This window comes from Lingula anatina, chromosome 3, assembly GCF_051362555.1.
Source record: "Lingula anatina isolate TDL-2025a chromosome 3, LinAna3.0, whole genome shotgun sequence".
In the NCBI taxonomy this organism is placed as follows: domain Eukaryota; kingdom Metazoa; phylum Brachiopoda; class Lingulata; order Lingulida; family Lingulidae; genus Lingula; species Lingula anatina.
This window is the reverse complement of record NC_141769.1, coordinates 32,877,099-32,898,623: the sequence shown is the minus strand read 5'-3', so window position 1 is coordinate 32,898,623 and position 21,525 is coordinate 32,877,099. Positions and strand designations below refer to the sequence as shown.

Below are 21,525 nucleotides of genomic sequence, written 5' to 3'. Positions count from 1 at the left end.
TTATAGCTTGAGACGATTACAGTAAATCATTGCTAAATGTTCATCTTCCAGGAATCAGATGTAGTGCATCTGAAAACATAAAGAGCGTGTAATGTGAAAATGTTAAAAAGTAACGCCTGATGTCTTTTCAAATATTTCTATAAGACCTGCATTTCAGAAACGAAAGTACATTCCCGCGAACGCATTAGGACCTAATTTTGAAATGCCATTTGAAACGAGAATACAAGATCGCTACACTCATTAGCTTTCAAAATAACTGAGGTAAAACAACGCCACACCTAGTCGCTTAGAACCGGCGAAAAAAGTTTACTCTCATCGACCTCGGAGCTGCAACCCTTAAAACAAAAGCAGATTAGTCTCTTTAACCCCGCGAACGCAGCCTACGTTGGAGCTTTAAATTTACATTTTCCAAGAAAACAATAATGGCAAACCTTAAGGCTTCCGCTCTTTCTACAGGTTTAGTTGGTTTAAAGATAAGTCTGCTAATGAGGAACACTAAAAAGCTCAATTTATCGTGTCTAATGCCTTTGCCAAGGCGCTCTGCAAGGGTGCGGATATTTTAAAGTTCCGATATCAAAATAAATTCAATTTTAATGACCGGTATTAATGAACATAATTGGCCTGATCAAACCGATGAGCCGATATTGTTTGTCAAGATAGTTCTACCGAGCTCAATTAACCTGAAGTCAAGTTTAGCAATGCGGCTACTAATAGGTTTTATTTAATTAAGATACCGGACTGACGTCAAGAAGAGATGTAGAGATTTATAAACGTGTATTAATTACAGTTAAATATGTCACAGCGGGGGAAGTGAATTAACGTACAATTTCTAACGAGAACACGGAAAAAGTTAGAATCGATAAGAACTTTCGTAAAATAGTTTAGGAAAAATAGGTTCACACTATATTTAGGAATTAGTTGAGAATTAAAGGTAATAGTTGAGTTTCAAGTTTATTTTCGTTGAAAATCATATGAAAGTAGTTAAAAATTATATGAAATGATATGTAAAAAGTATATTGATAATGTCTCATAAAACATCATATAGCGAGCATATGAAATAATATTTAATTAATTTATTCACTTGTTTGCTTCAAATGAATCCAATGAAATATCCGGGCTCACTTACTCCCAACTGTTTTCTATTAATAAATATCTACGAAATACTGGAAATGTACACATTGATTGAGATATTGAATGTTTGCACCTCTGAGTTGTTGTAGCCATAAACTTGGGTTTCAGATTTTTTCACACAAAGCTACCCTATGCTCACGGGGTGTTGAAAGAAGGCGTTGACGTGAAACGTGCCTCGTTGTTAAAAGAATGGCTGTATGAAATCTGACCAAAAGAATAAGACATTAATCACAGGGATTTAATTAGGGCGGAGGACTGACGCGGAGGTCACGCGCCACTGTACACAAAGAGGTCCTTTTACCTTTGATACATTTGATTGGGAATTAAGGAGACAGAATACCGCATGAATTGGTTATTCCTGGCATATCTCGTTAAAGCTGAGCGACTTCCCCTTTTTTATTACTTGAATTTTTGGATAATAACTTGAAATTGTTTCTTAAAATTGCTGTTTTTTCCATTAGCAGAAAGGCGTCAACATTCGTCTGCTAAAAATATTGCAATACAATTAGAGCACAATAAAATCATACTAAGCTTTGTCCTTTATTATGATGATCACATATTTCTAATCTTACAACCCACGTGCAATTTTTTTGGCACAAATAAATATATAGTTATTAAATAATGGTGATCATTGGTTTTATTTGAATGAATTTTTGGGAATTTAAGAATAAATTCCTCACTAGCGCGTAACTGACTTGGACGCATCCACTGCATTCTTTTCACGTCATAGAAACACCTGCGTCAGATTTTACGTAATACAGCTCTTACGAACCAGAATATACTTCTTAATACCGACATCAATACCACTGTTCAACATTGAGTGGGTTTATATTTTAATGAGAAAAAGTCTCCTGTCATAGAAATGCTATAGACGGCACTCACGGGTGGCCCAAAGTTTAATTGAAAAATTATATAATGATACCCATTATAACGCCACGCGTTTCATTTCTTTCATTCGATAATGAGATGGTTGTATCGATTTTGACAAGACGCTAACAAGAAAGATGAGAGAATCCGACACTGTAATACACGTACAGGAAACCTGGACCCATTGAATACGTAATAATAATAATAATAATAATAATAATAATAATAATAATAATTTCTTAAAACGACAATTTTGGTGACTAAAATATAAATATAAATTATAAAAGAACGATTTTTTATGGGTAATCAGACCACAGCTTGGGAATGGCATTTTAAGAGTTATAAATTAAAACACTGTATTGGCGGAAACCCGTTATTAACTCTGATTCCTCGCTAAGAATTCAAAATAGTAGCATCCGGTAACTTGCGAGCGCTACCGTTGCGCTTCAACTAGCAGTAACTGCAGAATAAAGCAATTAAATTAAAAATGATTACTGGGAAATCATAAGCATTAGAAATTAAGAGCAATCTCAGGAAATCGGAAATTAGTGCTTTTGATAAACACCCTATTTTAAGCCCACTGTTTCATTTCAATTCCGTTCTCTATTTATGTGCATGATAATTAAATGTAATTGCAGTAGAAAGATGAAATTATTAAAATCATACCCAACTAGTTGCATTAGAAAGGTGAAATTATTAAAATCATTCCTAACTTTAGGCAAGCAAAATATGATAGATGATAGAAGAAGTGATGGACTGCCGGACAGGTAACTAGACAGACAGGCAGACAGACAGAGAGACAGACAGACAGACGGGATGGATAAATGAATAAGTGAAAGAAGTAATCTAACAGTTTGATAAGTGAATAGATAAATCGCGCTACCGTTTTTTTCATCTTTGCGATCTCATTAATAGATACGCTTAAACTAAAGGGAACCGTTTTCCCATTGGCTGTGGGTAGAAAACATGGGCAGGTGTCTTAGCGCTAACTCGACCCTATTCTGAGATGATGTGTATGAAAATAAAACTAAAAACCTCGACTTTTTAAAGGAATACAGAATAACGCAGTTGATTATCGAGATAAAAAAAACCTAACTGATCGAGGAAGAGATCAATGTAAGCATTTCAAAAGAGTTATCAGATAGATCAAGGAAAAAGCCAAGATTTTTTTTTTTTTTTTTTTTTTTTTTTTTGCGCACGTGCTCCATCAGAAGAGAACATCATGTCGCCCTAATTGACGGAGCGCGGAGAACGAAGACGTTCGATTTTCAGTTTAATGAGTCGATGCCGTGCTCTCGCCATTCCATCATACGTCTGGTCGACTGACAGCAGTTGGTTAATTGGATGAAGTACAAGTTATTCCCTTTGAGATGATAGAAAATGAAATGTACAACATGTTTTTGGAAGGGACCAGCTGAACATTAATTTTTTTAAGGTTAAAAAGTCTAGAAATAGACAGACATTGGTATTTTTTTCAATGCCGTGATGCCATATGGTTATCATCGCTCTCACGTGTCATTAGGCACGCGGTCAGGTCTTTGAGGAGATCACAGATCGTTTCTTTACTACCACCTATCCTTTTATATCTTTACACATAGCTTATGCTGTGAAGAAGTTGTTTACCTGTGCGTGAGTTTCTATTAATGTATTTGTTAAACGGTCTATTTTCTTTCTTTCCTTTGACAGCAAGATATTTATGATTAAAAGGGTCGCAAAGTGTCACTGAAAAACCGAAACAGATAAAATATTGCTCTCCACATAATTTGTGAATGAAAAAAGAACCATGAATGACAACGTATGTATAGAACACATATGACAGTCTTAATGTGTCGGTGTATCGGGGATATCTCTGTTACATAAAACACAATAATATAGCATTCTCCCGGCAGTAAAAACAAGACTGAGTCGTGTTTGAGCGCGTGTTTGCAATGTTCAACAAGTGTTCAAAACATTTAGTAGTTTGCATGTCTGAGACTGACTGGACCATAGAAACAGATACGTATAGCGTTTTGGTAATTTTTTTTTAATTAATCGCTTTTAGGACGCATTTTCGTACGTATGTTTTCAAACTTTTTAAAAGAAAAACGTCTTTTTTACAAACTCGAAACAGCGGACTGGTTATTCATAAGGAATAATTATTAATTATCTCGTTCTTTATTAAAATTAAGAAATAACAAACGGCTTTAAGACACATTTAACTAATTCACTATGGACAATTTTCGAAAACATGAACATGTTTTAAATAACTTCGAAATAATTTGAACCGGGGTTTCTAAACACAGCAAACATTTCAAATTTAATTTACAATTTGCTTAAACAACGACTTCGAAAGGTCAAACGATTACAAATAATGTAAGTCATTCCTAGACAATACAACTTTCAGGTCAAGAACGCAAACGCTGTAAGCTTTTATTTAATCGTCTTGGAACGTACACAGTACGTGAAAATCCACAATTGAACTATATTGGGTTGTGTGGAAATTCAATTTATCTAATGGTCATAACGTTGCCCAAGTCTCTGTTAACTTTGGAAACAAATATCACTATTAGTTCCTCCTCTTTCTTTCCTCTTCTCCTTGGGGCTATCTGTCCCGCCGGTCACGTGATACGACCAACCAGAGGGCTGTAATTGAAAAGCAACTTTTTAAGTAACATTTAACACATACAATTGAGAAATTGAGAGCCTAAGTGATGTTTATTTTGCCCAATTGTTGCGTTTTATTAGCGAGATCTGCTGTCTAAACGTGACAAAAGAATTATTTGCAATCCATCCCGGTTGCAAGACACAGCAGTACTGTTCTATTTAATCGATGCTCCGCCCGGACAATTCCGAGTTGATGTTATCAGCCCAAGTCAAATAGATACATTTTGATACATTTGTTAAATAAAATGCAGAATAAATTGACCAATAATACTGTTTTTCAAACGCTGAAAGAGTTTATTTAATCCACTGACCACATCAAGGAGTTTGCCCTCCCGTGGTCTTTGGATAAACTACACCAAATATTGTTCCATCCATGTCGAACTAACTTTGTATTGTGGCTCTCTGTAGTGTATGTTGAGATTTATTAAACATGACTATGCCTTGGCGCCTGTCCGTGTTATTTAAGTCAAATAAGCAAAAAGTCGATGAAAACTCGATCTTATGTGAGTGTCTTGACCTTGGGTGATTCAAATTAACACTCTACTAACTATTTGGCTTAACGTACTCATTTAAGAATCATTAGGGAGCACCATAGAAAATTCTTGTACATTTTAACTCTATTGCATTGAACTATAAAATTGTAAAGTGTATTTTCTTTGTATTTTTATTTCCGAAGTGAATTGCGCTAAAAGGAAAAAGAGGGATAACTCTGTTGAAATTGATAGAAAAAAAAACAAGTATCATTTAAAAAATATTGCCGAAGAAAAGTTAGCATATATGTATATACAATCACTTAATGCTTGTAAAAAACACTGAAAACATTTTAACGCAACAAGTCTTCTGTAAAGGGAACGACTTTCGATGGAGAGAAAAAGTGAAGAAGAAACAAAATGATAGAAGGAAAATCATTTTAGTTAAAGGACAATGCGGTAAGAACAAAATGGCAGAAGTTCAGACGGCAAACTTATATTTTTATCTGTAATCTCTTTCATTACAGCTCGTCAATAAACGAAGGTGTGTTATCTAAAGAAAAATTATCACCAAACACTAAGTCTTTTTTACTCCACTGTCCAGAACCTAAATTTGGGAAAATAGCTTGAGAGAAATGTCGTCTGCCTCGGTGAGTGTCATGTAGACACTAGTGAAGGCATATTTGCTCTTTCTCATTTTGCATTTATCATTATTTCATTCGTCATGACTAGAAAAATTATTTCGTATTTTGGATAGACTTCATAAGTTTCTAACTTTTGTCTATCACAATTTCAAAAGCTACGGTGAGACCAATGGATGAATTGTTTTTGGTGTTCTAATTCCATTTAGGTTGGAGGTAAAGGTTTTCTTGCTCTGTCATTTTTGCTTTAAATTCCCCAATCTTTTTCTCCACTTTGCCAATATTCTAAATTTAGTTGTCGTGTAAAGAATTAACTTGTAAAATTTGGGAAACATTGTGATATAGAATTTAGTTAGTTATAAGATATGAGCATTTAAACATTATGATGCAAAATTCTTAGAGTAGTATGGTGTCAAAGAACTGATATACATATAACTATGTGTCGTGACTCCCCTCACTCTAGGAAAACTACTTTCGTTCAGGAAAATGATCGACTGTATTATCTGGTATCATTAAAACAAACCTTCAATTTTGATTAACACAAACTATAAATCATACAGCGTATTATAAATGAGGTGCAGGTCATAAATCAAACCTTTATGAGCAACGAAAACTTAGGGCGTTTTCATAGACGCCTCTTCGAGAAAATCACAACGTTTTAGTTTGGGAGGGGTGGTGGGCAGGGGGGGGGGGCAGGCCATGGTCAATATGCCTGTTCCGGTCATCAGAAAGGGCTTCGGTCAGCCATTGTTTTGATGACCCTACAGAAGTGATTGAAGCAAGGGGTCAGTTCCGTGTAGGGTCATTGTTGTTTGGAACAGCGGGGCGCTGGTCAAGGAGATGACAACAGACCGAGAGCTCTTAAGGAATTCCACGTGTCTCCTACATCATTATACACGCTCCGCGCACCTGTCACTGTGAGCGTGGCCGTAGACTGAAGCAATACAATTCTTAATAATATAAATCAAACTGTATTAAAAACAATATGATAATGATTACATTGTTTAAAACACATTTTGTGGAATCAAAATTAAAAACCATGACATCACAATTTGTGGTGAATAAACGTTGTAAAACTGTGGGTGGGGTACAATGTCTTTATAGCGGCAATAGTTGGGGAATGATTATCAAAATACACATTCGGTCGGAAGAAATATCAATGCACGCAGCGTGAAAGAAAGTGCACCCGAAATAAACAAGAGAAACAGAAGGAGAGTTGCGATGTCTTTGTTCTTATTTTAAGCAGGAGCCAAGCATTTAAAGCCGATAGAAACTTGGAGAAATGACTCAAAATTGGTAGTATCAGTCAATATTAATACTCTGGTAAGGTCGTGTTCCCGTGACATCCCCCCAGCGTGAAGGAGAAGAGCTCAAAACCAGTATGCAAACATAAAAACAGCTTTATATTCACCAAAGAACATAATTAATAGCTAGTAGGTTAAACATCGTAATAAATAAGTAATTCGACTTTGATATGACAGATATCTACACTAAGTTGAATAATCATAAAAGGAATCGGAACAAATAAAGAGGCATCACAGTGATTCCTAAATTCGTTCGACTGGTTTAGCATTCCGGGCACATTATCTAGCTTAAGTTTCACAAAGATTTCAATGAGACAAATGAAACTTGAGTAGGGCCATTGGCAAATGTTGCAGACATTATTGCAATAGAATTACATCAAATGTCGCAAAGAGAAGTCAGAAAGGTTAGGCAGTGATGAGGTGAGGGATCTCAACATACCCTGCGTGCTCTACGACCGAAAATACATGTATCATTATCTCTTCTAAGATTTCTGAAATTTGCGGGAAAAAATAATTGCAAGACTTGCAAAATGTCTCGGGCGCCTCACCAATACAAGACTAGATAATACCAGTACCACCCGCACTAACATATCCCTACCCTTACTTCTGCCGCATAAAGCTAGACTTGTTTTGTTTATCTTCAACCAATTATTTAATCGCCTATTCATTGCTTAAATTTATGATTCACTTATCTTTACTTTTATCTGGAGAGAAGGGAAGAAAAAGACAAAAAAAGGGAATAAAACGGCTTCCCCAGTCGTTCGATCTCGTCGAGTTAAATTGACCGAGGAAAAAAGACAAAACAAAAGCGACAGTTATTCAGTGTTGTCGTCGTCTTGGGCTTAGCGTAAAACAACTGGTTTTAAGGCGTACACCTGCCGAACGTATTGTTAGCTTGTACACTGACCCGCAAACAGTACATTATCTATTTTCTGTCTCACTGAAGGTTTTGTTCCTCTCTTAAGCGAGATCTGCTGAGACCGGCTGGATTTCGTTTTCTGATAGTTGGAATCAGAGAGAGAGAGAGAGAGAGAGAGAGAGGATGGAGTGGAAGAGGAAAAGATCGTGATTTGTGAGGTTGTGACAATATATCACACATAACGAAAGAGAGGTGCCCTTTTTTCATATATTGAAATCATTCTAGATTTTTCTAGAATTTAAGCCCACCTATAAAGTGTATCATTTGAATGCTAAGGAGACTTGCGTGCAACTTTTGCTAGAAATGAGCTACAGGCAGGAGTCTACCGGCATCATTTGATCTACCTACCAGCATTCACAGGATCTGAAGCGAGATCACTGAAGAAAACTAACAAATATCAAATTATTTTAGCGTTTTTAAAGCGGTATACTAGATTCCCGAAGGTTCCATAAAGTAACAAGCAAATACCTTGATCAGATAATAAACAATCAGCGCAGCTTTAAGCAGCCATCAGATAACCAGGACGCTTGCGTGTGGACCAGAGCCGCTTCAGTGGCGAGGTTTTTGGAAGGTGACACGTTTCTAGCTATTACAGTATGTCAACGCGTCGCCTGCTGAAAACCAAAACGCCTACCGCATCTAATAATCGAATAAAAGTTTGTCACATTTTTCTTACAAAGAAAAAAGAACAAGCAAAAGTGCAGAATCAATTATCCATTATTGTGGTGTCCCAGACTCAGTCAAAGCTCGACCTACGATGTATGAATATACAGCAATGTGTGTCTGTGTGGAAAGCTTTTGTTTCCGCAGTCACAACAATTTTTTTTTCTATTTTTGTGTTTTCTTGTTTTCTTTCTCTTTTCCTTTTCTTTTCTTTCTTTATTATTATTATTTTTTTTTTTTTTTTGAAAATAATTTTATGCTAAATTTTACTGGTATGATAACCAAAAGGGCACAGGCAGCCTAATATCAGTATAAAACATGGAAACAAAAAAAAAAACCTTGACCACACCTTTTTCCCCTGTGTTGATTACTTGTGTCACAAGGCGTATGTTTCTATCAATGCAAAACGGAAAAAAGGATCAAATAACCACAGCATGCAAATTAATTACTGTAATTTTACAATCCAAAAGTACGAAGGCATCATTTGTTATAAAGTGAATCAATTATAAACTAATCAAAGTTCGAATAAATGTTATCAAAATGTCAAATTACCTATCACGAAATTGAAAACTATCACTCCCTCGAGATTTCTAGATTCAGAAAGAGAAAGAAAAGAAAGAAAATATCTTTTAGAGACTTGTGATTGGTCGCTTTTCCAGCCTATATATAACCATAACCCCAGCTGGCTTGAATTAAAAACACCACATGCTTGTAGCGCAGTAACTTGTGTTGTCAAGTCTTGCGAAAGCTTCCCGCGGCTGAGAGAGACTTTTTCTTAGTTACCGACCTTAGAGCCCGACTCTTTCGAAGCGAGCGCAGGGTGTCAGCGGTTTTGGCAGGGTCGCGAGGCAGAATAATCTATGAAAGACCGACGGCGGATTAACGGGAAAAGGGAGGATCTTTGCGTTGGACGCCGTTGTCATCCAATTCACTGCACCTGGCTTCGAGTAGAAAGCCTGTTGCCGCATCACAGTGACACTGCGCACGCACGAGAAAGCAGTAGTGTTACACAACGCTTCACGCGAAAAATATTGTCGCAGAACACTTTTGACGCTTCGGGCAGGTGAGCGGTGAGCTGTTGCTGTCAAAGAGAGCTCGACTGGAGGTGAGTGAATCGATATGCTGTTGTCACGTTCCTCACTGCTTTCTGATTTCAGGTACCACTTTTTATCTTGTATAGTTTAGCAAGCCTTACTGTTAGTTGACTTGTTGTCATCCTTCTGTCATTGTCCTTTTCTGAAGACAGTTGTGGGTTACGCTCCACCAGAGACAGGGTGACGGCGTCGTTTTTCTTTGCAAAGTTTCTCATGGGACAGAAATGTACATGTACGCAGTATTAGCCAGAATAACATCTACGAAATACCTAGTGTCTCTGATAGAGGGTAGATTTGGGGTCTGTCACGGTGGCAGGAGTGCTGTCATTACTGTCATATTCTCCCTGAATATCACGCTATACGCCTATATTTTGGAAACAACTGTCACAAATACAATACTGTTTTTTTTTTTGAGGCCTTACCTTATAATTCAAACTATTATTTTCAAGCACGTTGCAACTGCCCTATCATATATCAAAGATGGCAATACTTAAACATGATTACAGCGTTTTATTAATCGTATAGCGATTTTTTGATTGATTACACAAAAACATAGTTTAAATTATGTTTTTTTCTTATAGAACAAACTATGCCTTATCCTTGTGTCACATATATTATAAAGTCATCTTTATTTACATGAAGTTGGGATAGAATAATAACCATAGCTCATCCCGTAAAATGATTCTGAGTAGCAATGTCATGGTTCAGGTCACTAGAATGTTATTTTTTTAATTTATACCAGTAATTTAACCACTGACTAAAATCATGGTTTGAAATACCTTTCCCAGTTTCAGTTATTATACCAATCAGTAAGTGATCCGTCACCCACGTACCAAATGTAATCCACATATTAATCGGCAATCCACATACTTAAACATAACCCACATACTGATCCGTAATCCACATTTTGATCCGCAATCCACATACAAAACCATAACCCACATACTGATCCGGAATCCACATACTGATCCGCAATCCACATACTAAACCATAACCCACATACTGATCCGTAATCCACACATTGATCCGCAATCCACATACCAATCCATAACCCACATACTGATCCGTAATCCAAATGCTTATTCGGAACCAACACACGGATCCGTATTTCACATACTGATCCGTACTTCACATACTGATCCGTATTTCACATATTGATCCGTGATCCACATCCTGATCTGTAACCCACGTGTCTAGTGTATACACCGAGAAGAAGAAATTGATGAGCAGGAACTGACAACACTCGTGTTTCATTTATACGTCTTTTATGTCTCTCATTTCTTTTTTCCTCTCCATCTTTTTTATTCTCTCTCTTTCTCTCTCTCTCTCTCTCTCTGGTAACCAACCCAATGTCCGTATTTCAATTTTCCTTCTCTTCTTACTTTCTCCTTTCACTCTTTACCAGTTCTTCATTTCTTCTTTCCTTCTTCTCAGCATAAACATTTACGCTTTCTGTTTTTATAACTACAGTTTACAAATGTGTGCCTTACATCAGACAATAATTCCTTGCGACGTGCGCATTCCCTGCAATAGGCAGATCTAATCAGAGGGCTGGTGACTTGAATAAAAAGAGGTGTTGGAACACCTTGTGAAATTTCCCACACTTCTACTGCGATCAGGACCGCCACAGCAGTGGCACATGACAATCTAAGCATACTACCTTTCCTCGAGAAAACTTCCTGAAGAAATCCGATCTCCGGTCTGGTCTGGGGTCCATGAGAGGGTCGTGCGATTTTTTTAAGTTACCACAATACCGACTGTTTCCACAGTGACGAAACGCTCAAGAAAATATTAGTACAATCCTTAAGAAAACATGTCTGCCGTTCAACATGTAAGAGCAGGAAGAACTGCTAACGAAGAATGCGTATACGCTATATAAATTTTCTTAGCCTTTTAATGTATTTTCCTCTGTACATGTCGTGACTTATGCGACAGTTCAAGAGTTATGCAAAAACGTTGCCCAGACTCAATTTCACTCCTTTCCCGCCACACTAATATAAATGACTTGTGTTACGTCATATAAGTGCTGTTATTACACGCAAATTGACGGCGCGTTTTAATATGGTATGGCAGCGAGTGGATAGACCCTTTAATTAAATGGGTCGTTTGAGGGTTTTGGCGCGAAAAAGTGTGAATAACAAAATTTGTTAGTGTTTCCAATATTTGAGCATTTTCCACCGGCACTATTTTGAGTTTTGAACTGAAATTCGTGAACTGAACATACTAAACAGCATACTTTGTAAGACCATTTTCCTTCTCTTGACTTACACCTATTGAACGGTCAAACGCATTGCTTGGACTGTCCATTCTGTTTTCATTTCTATGATGTAAAAGCCCTTAAGCTGGAAGCATAGGATATCTTAGGGAACCAGAATTGACGACAACAAAAATGTTTACATCCTATTTAAGAATTCGATAGGCTACATTAACAGCTACATATATATTTAAAGGACAAACTGCCGAATAAAATATATTACAAACTACACCGAGATGGAGATTGATTTGTGCCAATGCAAACTGAATCCAAAAACTAACGTAAGTACAATACGATGTATACAATAGATACCCGGATACAGATATGGTATTGCACTGTCTGTATGCAGAATGTTCTAGATGGTTCGTTTCAAATGCGATCCAGTACCTCGAAGTATAAAACCTGAGGTCGTGTGATGGCACCTCTAACCTATTTTCTACCCCCTACCAGGGCGACAGATTGATTTTTCAAAAGATATTCACAGATATGTCTTTAGATGAATGGACCGTCATTTCATTCTCTGGCTTTTTCAAAATTTCCTTATAATATCTGCCACTCTGGTAGCGGGTACCTGTGTTCTGTGTGCTGGTGAACCCAGCTAATGGTGAACAATGATCTCTTCCTAGATATTGAATACATGTTACACTGAGTTATGATAAAGCCATGCTTAAAAATAATGGGATTGTTATAGTCACGGCCTGTTAATTAAACATCTGAAAACTGTATTTTGATTTACACATTTGCTTCAGGAGAAAGTGTTTATATTTTCTTAGATATAACTTACTCACACTAAACATCACATTGCTGAATCGTTTTGAGTTTTATGTCATAGAAAACTATGAAAAAAAAACATCATCAACCGACCCTGTGTAGGGTGAAAATATTTCATACCCTTTATATTGCAACATCAGAGATCAGATTCTGTTTAGTATGTTGATGTCTTATACCTGTCTCCAACCCCGATGTTTCACCGCCTCCTGCTGCTGAAGGGAAGCTGCTAAAACATCCCCCGCGGGAGCTACAACTCGGTTTTCCATCTCTTACGGATTAATTCATTGACTTCATGTTTTAGTCAAGCCGTTTACGTGTTTAGGTGTAATTGTTCGTGACATTTCTCTTGGTGTGGTGAGGCAAGCTTTCTCTCCCCTACACATGACCGCGGGGACAGGTTTGTTTTCATTTCATTTCAAGAGTCAAAATATTGTGGTCAGAGCTTTGGTCTGAATGTCCCCAGTGGACGGGCCTTCCTCGGGATGTTATCACCGTAAACAGGCTTCACCCGTCCATCTTTGGATAACTTTAAGGTCTGTTCAGACGAAGGCTACTTTGGAATGGAATTCAGACAAACTGGCGTCATCGGGCTGCTTATATACATACATGTATGCCGGTTGTCGGTGATTAACAGAATAGTATAAGATTCACCTCTAAGCTACTCTCTTTAGAAGACCCTTAGTCTTGAAATTCAAGGTTCTTTAGACTGGTTAAAATTAACTTGTACATACGAGAAAGTCTTAATATTCCTAAATAACAGAGAAATATCTAAAAAAAAAGGCTCTTGCTCTTTTCATACAACAGGCCTTTCAGGCCTATTTAATCACGTTCTTGGGTTGGTCATTGGCCTGACACACAGTAAGATTAGGAAAACCCACTGGCATTCAGTTGGCCGTATCCTCAGTTCCTTTCCGGTCTGTCGCTGCCCTTGTCTGAGGAGGCCTCTTGCACTTATATTATATACTATATGCAGTCTGTAGTGTTATTTCCAGAAACCTCGTAGGCAGAAAATTACGTTATGACTATTTTAAACCGGCACTTTTCTGTCAATGTTGATTTTGGTATCTATTGCATACTTTTAACATGAAATCATTAAGAATACGCCTCTCTCTCTCGCTCTCTCTCTCTCTCTCTCTCTCTCTCTCTCTCTCTCTCTCTCTTTGTGAATGACTAAGGTAAAGGCTATCTATTTCAAGCTGACCAAAATGTCGGGTGCATTTTACTGGAATTTACCATTATATACCCGAGGAACTGAGGACAAAGCAAGACACACAGCCTATTTGGCTTTTATGTCACCAGTTTTTAATAGACGAATTATTCCTCATTCGTAACAAAAAATCTTCATTCAATCATCGAGCCGTAAAATGCAAAAGTGTTCCGAAGGTTCAACTCAAAGAACATCTTTTGTATGGGTGTTTTGCTCAATTAATAGATATTTCTCCATTTTGCGTTATTTGAAGGGCGTGCCCGTTCTCACTGTCCGTTAATGACACCTCATCTTGCTTTTGTTTTATAGCATGGGATCTTAAATAAAACTAGTAAGAATTGGGAGATGGAACTATTTGGATCTGTCAAAACTTCGATCAAACATCTCGGGAAGAGTCCTTTTTGCTGTAAATGGAAAAGGCGAGAGCAAACTCAAAATCCAACATTTTTTCTTCGAGTTCAAACTGAAAAATGACCGGTGAAACGTTAATCGAAGTTGGTCGTGCATTCAGTCATCTTTTTACCTCGTTGACAGGTTGAGGTATACAAGCTTTGATGCAACACGACTTCGCTTCGCTTCTATAGAAAAAACACGCTGTAGCGCACCGCGGGGAACTACTTTATGTCGCGCTTATCTACGACCAAAACTGTGTGGTTCACGCCCTTTCGCTATAGCGGAGTGGGACCACCGGCGGGTGCAGGATTTATTGCAGACAAAGTGTTTTCTATGGATGTGCTTAGCTTGATTACTATCTACTACAGAGCTTAGATTCGACATGAAATAACAAACGCCAATATGTTCCGGCTTGAGTTCGACGCTCCGCTCACTGCGACGGCTCTAAAGATGTTTTCTACTTGTTTTACATTAACCTCCCACCCAAACCGCCGTGTCTTTAATTTCACTTTATCTTAAAAATCAGTTGGTTTTCACTACCATTGCATTTTATTTTTTACTCTTTTCCCAAATAATCCTGATTTTGGTTAAATACACGATCCAAGTCTGCACATGACGTCACCTTTGAGCCACTTCGACATTATTCCGTACGTTCTCTGTGTACAGATGAATTAAAGGTAGACGAACGCGAGATTAAAATTTTAATTTAGATGAATAAGCAGACAAAAAGACCAAACAGAAAAATAAAAAATAGTCCTAAATATTAAAGCGAGGAGGGCAGTGCAAGAAGCTTTCCAATTCTTTCTGGCGTGGTCATAAATTGTCCTCGCGTCTGAAGGAACCTTGTTCCTCAGCGGGTTTCCTGCCCTCTTTTTATAGAGAGCAGGTCTCACTACTGGGCGAATTATCCGCCACATAGATAAAACATAAAGTAAGTACATCGAGTTCGTAATGCTGAATAGGCCAGATTTATCAAAGATATAAAAAATGCACGTTCTCTCACGCGATATTTTTTGTCTCTCCTTGTGTTCGGAATATTCTCAAAACGGATTTTGATGACGTCTTTGTTTTCTTTTCTTTTTTTGTTCAGAAAAGCGATGTCTAAAGAGAATCAACTGCACGTGATGTTTTTTGCTTGAGGGAATAACATTATCCATTCGACACCAATATTAAGTTATTTGAAGATTAGTATTAGCATATTCGTAGTTGGTCATCTTTCCAGATCGAAATGTGGTGTGTAGATTAGCTTTTTTTCAACTCCGACAACCGAATTTTATTTATCTCTATCTAAGGTGGTCCATCCGTGCACCGCGGTCAGCGTGGCACGTGCCACGTCCTGTATCTGCCCCGTCCTCATTTTTCTGAGGAATTACTCTTTAAACTTTATGTTTCCGGTCATAAAATAGTCTTCCGCGTTTTTGGTGCTTTTATAAGTGCAGAAAGCACATGCGGATTAGATTGCCCTCGACTTCGTCGAAGGAAAAGCGACATAAATACAGAAATCTAGAGAAAATTATGAATTAAGTGTCGAGGATGTGTCTCCTGCCTTATGATCTATACCTGCCTTTTAGGGGAGGCCAAGATAACCCTTGCTCAGATAAACTTCATTCCTACTGATATCTCATTTATGATCCTCTCTCTATGGCATATGCATTTTCAACATAGATTAGTTCCATTTTCTTACACTTTCGGTAATATGCATGTGCAAAAATTATACACTATAAGCATCAGATACATCCACCTTGGTCATTTCTAACGGACCATAGTAATGAAGACGCATCCAGATTTGGAACTATTTTGAAAATAGAAAAAAAAAATGGACATTAAAAACACAGCCGTCTATTTTACGGGCAAAATATAGAGAGACTGAGTTTACCGTTTCCGCCGATTTACACTGTCATTCTTTATAGCAGCTAACACCTGGGCTGAGCGGCGTGTAGCTCGCTTTTTACACCACAGGAGGCGCGTTTTTAGGTCGACCGGTGTCGTTAAGGAGAGAGTTATTACCGTAGTAAACAAACATAAACCTGTTTTTACAAGGTTCAGATATGCTGAGTTGAAGGCTTCGGATTTTACTATTAGTTTCAGAGTGTTAGAAGAATATGTATGTCGTGAAAACTTTGCCCTGAGAGTCTCCGTGTATGGTGGTGGATCTCCCATCGCCATTGTAATATCGTGGTGGTGCTCTTAGTTAAAAAAACACGAACTTTATTCCGAGGCTTTGTAATTCCGGGTAACGGATCAGACGTGGGAGCTATTAACATGTAGGTTTGATTAACGAAGGCTTTCGACCTGCTGAACACACTGCATACAGAGTTACAGGTAGTTTTTTTGGAAGGAAAGAAGAGAGAGGGGTTCTATTGCTAGTAGTGCTACAAGTATCCACAGCGTAGATTGAAGCTTAAGTTGAATTATTGCTGGAAAAGTTGACGATGAGTTGTTCCACATTACCTGTGTGCTTTCTTACTTCTCATCACCCCCCCCCCCCCCCCCTTCACACATAAATTCCGCTCAACTCCAAACAGAAAAATAATAATTAAACAGTCCAACCGCATCTCATATATAAACAGCATTATCGCACGTCGGGCTTTCCAGCGATCACCGCCGTTTACGTCTAATACCGCCGTCCTATTGTTGACGACGTGGTCGGTCTGTCCTGTGATGTCACTTGGACCTGACGTACGGTCGGTGGTCTGGCTGCCCGTCGTTATATGCTGTACGAGAAGACAACAGAATGAACCGTGCATTCTGATGAGAAACTAAGGGCATGGGAATGCAAATGTATATTAGACGTTATATGTATCTCATAAACAATAATCCTATCTAGAGAACGGTACAGCTGAAACTAGACAGAGATGGAGAGATCAGGTATAACCACTGCCCATTTCAGTACCTATAGGTTGCCTGCATCAACGTGGAAGCCAAGCTGAAGTACATTTTTACATTAGTTATTACTAATTAAATACCGTGTTATGTGGTATTATAAGAACGCGAGCAGTTACCAAATGTGCTAAGGGGGTGGCACACGACATGCACAAGTGTATGTAAACCCCCGGATTTCATTAAATAAAGAAAATCCTTCGGATTTTAAACATTGCGGATTCGGACATAATTCACTGCAATGTGCAATAATAGTTCCATTTTTGGTATGCTTTCTATAATCAACGACGCCTGTATCTTGTCTGTATGTCATATGTGCTCTGTAAACGCACTTTTTGTGTACTTGTTAAAAACGCCATGGGCATTCACACACTGATCCCATTATAAAACAAAAAAGATTAAGCCCCGTCTAATTAACGCAAATAAATCGAATTTTCAAGAGGAACGTGAATTACTTACAGCTTATTATAGCCCCTATCAAAACAAACAAAACATGATTTTTAGAAAAACATACGGCCCATGCGCCGTGCCAACTATTCGGAGTCTCGTGTGGCCGAGAATTTTATGATGTTTTTTCACCATCTGTTTCGTTTTGACTCTGACTGACCGGAGTATGTCGAAAAATCAGCCTTTAACTGAACTTCTGTATCCAACGTTGTAAGAACATCTAAGCATCATGTTTGCTATTTAGCTAACAGACGAGAGCCAGATGGGCCCACGAGCTCCGATCCTGTGCCTGTGTTTCGTATATGTTTCTCTAATTCAAACCCTTCTGAACGCGTACTGCCGCAAGTTTAAGATACAGAAAGCTGGAGTCAAAGCCAGATGCGTTCGAGTGTTAGCAAGGTGAGTATTGGAGTTTTTTCTAGCGACCGCGCGCCTTGGTGATGTTTTTTCGTAACAGTCAGATTCAAGCACCGACGTCGGTATCTCTGTAATTTTGACATTTGGAAAAATTGGGTTCATCGCAAATCTATTGAACTATTTGTATGAGTTCCTTCCACCGGTTTCGAACCTTGTTTTCTGGAAAAAAAATTAAGAATGCAAAACAGACGCAGACGATCGATTCACTGCGGGATTAGTGCGAATAAACTTTTCGTACCACGCACAGTACGGGAGATTGTTTTATCATCGGATTGAACTATTTATACTACTTGCATCATTTTGCACGTTTGACATTATGCTGAATTCCGGCAAGGATTAAAACAAACTATCTCAACTTTCCTCAGCGGAGTCTTATTACATTTTTGAATTTTGATCTTAATGTTAAAGATTCTGTAAAAGTATAATGCAACATATTCCGCAAATTTATCAATCGGAAGTTGAATATATTTAAGCAACGACATCAGTCTTTTCTATCAATTTTCGTTTGATATTAATCAGTATTCGAGGAAATTTTAAATATATCTTTTAAGCAGTTTTTTCCTATTTTCTAAAAAAGGCAACGTAAAGCTTTTCTTTCGCGCTCTTCAAATGAAGTTGCATTTAATAAACTATTTAAATAATCTAAAGCTTTTTTCTTATTACTTTTTCAACAACATGTTCCATATTATATTCTTTAGGATTTAATCTTTTAATTTTTTCAGCACAAGAAGGTAACTGAATGGAGTAACTAAAAAGATGGGACCTTTATATTACGCACAATTTAAAGAAAAAAATCATACATGACATGTTAATATCAACCGATACCGCGCTTAAAGAAATTAACAAATCTAGAATACAAATAGATTTTGACACGAAATATATCTTAAATGACGCATCAAATAAAGAACGTTGAAAAAAAAAAAAGAAACAAAATAAGAGAGAGAGAGAAAGAGAGAGAGAGATAGAACGCCTGTTCCACAATGTCTCCATTAAGGTCTCACCCTGTCTGATTTCTGACCTCTCCAGCTCAAATGACTCGCGTCCCTTTCCGTAAACGACAGGTTTGGGACAAGTTAATCTAGCTGTAGAGTCGCCATGGTTGATTGGAGAGAAGAGGCGTAGCTTCCGGAGCGGAAAATTGTGAATGTCTGTGTTCTAGATTTAGAATTAAGGTACTTCTAGTTCTCTCTCTCTCTCTCTGTGTGTGTGTGTGGGTGTGTGCGTGTTCGCGCTTATTTTTTAACAATGTTATGTCTTTTCCTTTTTTACCTCCACGTGCTGCAAACGTGTGCCAATGTACTCGCTCGTGCGTTCACGTAAGGATGCGTACGTTTGTTCCCGCCTGCATTTGCGTGAGCGCTGTGATGCATGTTTGCACGCACGAGTGCGTCCGTACCTTCTACTCCTTGCAAATGCATATCAATCATTTTATTAGCCGAGTAAAATGAAATTTGCGTCATATTTCAAAGACACATGCACAAGTATTGTGTTCGAGGCCAACTAAGGGAACCCGGAGTCGTGTCGAATTGATATCATATTCATAATTTCTTGACGCGATATAACTAAATATGACAGATGTTCTGCTTGTAAAAATGATGGCCTATTGTTTTGCCCGTATTCAGGCTGTAAGGGAGATTTGCCTCCAGTTTGTATGACCCGCATGTACTTTGACAAAAATAGATATTATAACATAATTTGATATGATATAAAAATTTTGAGGAGACTTTGACAAAGCAGAAAAAAGGATAAAAGAGAATTTATAATGGCGATTTGAGATAGCATTACATTCTGTTGGCTAAAATAAAACTTTTTCACCTTTTTGTACGAGACCAGTGCTCGGGGTTATTTAAGGTTATTCTTCTAGTTTTCGACAATAACATATATGTATACGTGGTACAAAAACAAAAAATAAATAAAGCAAAAAAAAAAAAATTAAAATAAGGTTAGAGATGCGATTTTTGAAAGATCATGTATAAATAAAATATTTTATTAGTAATAATTCAATCAAAATATATAGTGACAAAAACAAAAAACAAAAAAAAAATAATAATATTACCAACGGAACGAAATGAAAATTAAAAATCTAGAAAAAGAATGAATTTAGGTTCATTCATTTGAAGAATGGAAAAGTTGATGTACAGTACATATCGAGCAAAAAAAAAAACCTTTTGGCAACAAAAAATAAAAAATAAAACATACAGGTGCACAGTGACCAGAAAAAAGTACTCAAAGAACCCAAACCTTTGCTACGGCAACTCACTTCTCAATATAATATTAATAAATGAATAACCACCAAAATCTGATCAAGTCTCATTTAGTCCATTTCTGAGCCGTTCTGAAATATTTAACAAAATCTGTCCATAACTTTTTGAATTAGGCTGTTAACCAAGAAAAGCAAAAAATATATATATATATATGTATGTGAGGAGTTGATAACAGTTCATTGTAATAAGTTTTAATTTTAGTGGAGCTATGTGATACCAAAAAATATCTATATCTTTGTCTACCGGAATCTCGCATCGTGAACTCCCTCTGTATTTAATTGAGCCATCAACAGGTTGTTTAATGAAAATTAACGACTCTAATCTCATGAAGCCGTTTTAAATGTGTTTTCTTTCTGCTTTTTTTCGCGGCAACTGTTGAAAAGAGTTGGCAGCGATTCCAAACGTGCAATTTTTGAAGCAGGAAATGAAAATGTTTTTATGCTGTTAGCGTTGTTTAAGATACATTGCGGGCTTCGTTTCTTGCGTATTTGCTTCCTGTAGAATACTTGACCGTCAACCTCTGTGACAACCAATTCATACATCTAACAAAAGGGGAAATATATCTGGGATATTAATATAAACCATCTATTGTCAGATATATTACTACCTCTCAAAATTCCGACCATTTTCTTTTTCCATATAACATCATTTATTTATCCATCGTTTGTCTTATCCGCCTAGCACTCATTCATCCCTTCGTCTATCTCTCCTTCATTTTTCGTCGTTATCCCTTTCACCAAACATGTCAGTTTGACCGAATATACCGAACGTTAAGGTGTCAAAAATAGTACGTCACCCCCCCCCCCCCCCCCACTTCCACTATCTGCCCCCGGCATACCGAACTCCCTAACCCTTACGACCCCCACAACCCCGCCGAAGCCTAAATTCCAAGCCTGGCTAGAAACCTAGCAACTCTCATCTCTTACTTGACGAAACACTTGTTGTTGAAATCAAGCAGAAACATACAAATGGGAACTGAAGGGAGCGTCATGCTTGGCTGGTGTCTTTGTGAAGAGCAGAACTCTGATCTGAACCCAACGACGTGTTCAAACCTAGACAAACTTAGACCGGAAATAGACGGGATGACGTCACCAAAAGAACAGATTCTTGAACGTAGAATTTAATAGTTTAAAGGACAATTCCCTTATATATAATCTGAT

The 21,525-nt window shown here is 37.5% G+C and overlaps 1 protein-coding gene across 1 annotated transcript in view; it reads left to right on the top strand.

The window, feature by feature from the left end:
* Positions 1-9,374: 9,374 nt before the first annotated feature.
* LOC106168296 (LIM/homeobox protein Lhx2) overlaps positions 9,375-21,525 on the top strand; it is a 54,934-nt gene continuing 42,783 nt past the window's right edge. Inside the window, exon 1 of the mRNA XM_013547311.2 lies at positions 9,375-9,743. The gene's annotated coding sequence lies outside the window, so the exon portion shown is untranslated. The remainder of the gene's footprint in view (positions 9,744-21,525) is intronic.